Raw genomic sequence first — 2,500 nt, forward strand, 5'->3', positions numbered from 1 at the left:
ATATTATATATATATATATATATATATATATATATATATATATATATATATATATATATATATATTTATATATATATATACACATACACACATGCACACAAATGAATGCATGTGTATAATCATATGGACGTATACATGCGCATATTTATTCTTCTCTGAAGAGAGGCATGGGAAGAGGATGGATTGATAAAAGGGTAAAAGAACAAGAGAACAACAAACAAACAAACAAACGAAGACGCAATTAAATAAATGTGAATGAGTATGAGCAAAAAACTATAAATGATACATGAAGGATGGGAAAGAACGTAATGAAAGAACAAAGCAAAAAGTCAACGGGAATGCAAATATGAAAATTAGGAAATACATAAAGAAAAAGGAAATTACATAAGAAAATAAACCAAAATCAAAACGGAGATATGAGAAAGAGATAAAAAAATGGTATGAAAGGATATCATGGCAACACACACACGCCCACATATATATGTATTCATTTATATATTATATATATATATATAATATATATATAATATATATAAATATATATATATATATATATATGTTATGTATGTATGTATTATATTTATATATTATATATTATATATATATATATATATATATATATATATATATATATATTATATAATATATAATATTACATACATACATACATACATATATATATATATATATATATATATATATATATATATATATATATATATATACATATATGTATGTATGTGTGTGTGTGTGTGTGTGTGTGTGTGTGTGTGTGTGTGTGTGTGTGTGTGTTTGTGTCTGTGTGTATATATATATATGTATGAACTTGAGTGTCAGTACACGCAAACGGAAAACACACGAAGAACTTCCGTGAAAACCCATTCGCTAATGACTTACGGGGTAACACTTCCCCTGAGGCTATACGAAAAAAAAGGTAGATAGATAGGTAGGTAGATAGAAAGATAGATAGAGAGATAGATAGAGAGAGAGATAGAGAGAAGGAGAGAGAGATAGAGAGAATGAGAGAGAGAGAGAGAGAGAGAGAGAGAGAGAGAGAGAGAGAGAGAGAGAGAGAGAGAGAGAGAGAGAGAGAGAGAGAGAGAGAGAGAGAGAGAGAGAGAGAGAGAGAGAGAGAGAGAGAGAGAGAGAGAGAGAGAGCAAAGAAGGTAGAAGGGTATAAAAAGCTTACGCAATTATCACTCTCTAACTGAGACAGGTTGTACGCTCGCCCAGTCTGAGAGGAGGGGCTATAGGGTGGGGTAGGGTGTGGGGGGGAAGGGGAAGGAGCAGGGGGAGGAGGGGGGCATAGAATAGGGATAGAAGGGGGAGGAGGGGGTATAGAATAGGGATAGAAGGGGAGGGGGAGGGTGCGTAAAGGAATGAAGAGGAGAGGAGAGGGGTGGGGTTAGGGAGCAGATATCATCCCCCCACCCCCACCCCACCCACCCAACCCTTCCGCCCCTCCCGCCCACTCCCAAGATTCGGGAGCGTACGAGAGCACGAATTCCTGAAAACGTCTCGACGACCATGCGTGAGTACGGGGAATCCACTGACTCATGACTCATAGGAAGTGCCGGTATGAGTAATTTTCTGATTTTCCTCTCCCTCTCTCTCTCTCTCTCTCTCTCTCTCTCTCGCTCTCTCTCTCTCTCTGACGCTTCTTCCTATCCTCTTGCAACGTGTTCTTCCCTCCTACACTTCTGGGCACCGACATGACGACATGACTCTGGGACCGCATTGGTTCGACGGCGGATAGGAAGTGAACACGGCTTCAGGAGGTCTGTGTCTTGTCCAGTGTGGTGTCGTGTTAACCTAGCGTCGGCTGTGTTGTGTGAGAAGTGTTATCGTTATCGTTATCAAGTCTATTTCGTGTTTGTTTTTTTGTTGTTGTTTTTCTAATATTCGTCTGTGGATGAAGTGTGTTCCTCGTTATTCAGGTGTTACTCATTGTTACTCACAATCCTACAAGGTGTGACGTGTGTAATATATCCTCTACTTTCCCTCCTCTCCCTCCCCCACCCTCTCTCTCTCCCCTCGACCCCCTTTCCTCCCTCCTCCTCTCTACCCTATTTCCTCCCCCTCCCCCTCCCCCTCCCCCTCCCCCTGCCCCCTCTCCTCTTTCAGAAAAATACCTTTACTGAAGCTGTTATTCATTTCATCTGTGGTGATTTCTAGCCATCTTTTGTCCCTTCCTTCCCCTCCCCCCTCTACATACACACACACACACACGTACATACACATAAACACAAACACAAGTACAGAGACATACACACACACAAGCACACAGACAGATAGACACACACACAAGCATACAGACAGATAGACACACACACAAGCATACAGACATATACACACACACACACACACAGGCGCACACACACACACACACAAGCACACACACACACACACATACACACACACAAGCACACATACATACACAGACACACACACACACACACAATCACACATGAAGACGAAGGCGCGTTCTCATACTGAGGCT

Source organism: Penaeus japonicus, unplaced genomic scaffold (assembly GCF_977035675.1).
Source record: "Penaeus japonicus unplaced genomic scaffold, GWHDUDI00000001_assembly GWHDUDI00000010, whole genome shotgun sequence".
Classification (NCBI taxonomy): domain Eukaryota; kingdom Metazoa; phylum Arthropoda; class Malacostraca; order Decapoda; family Penaeidae; genus Penaeus; species Penaeus japonicus.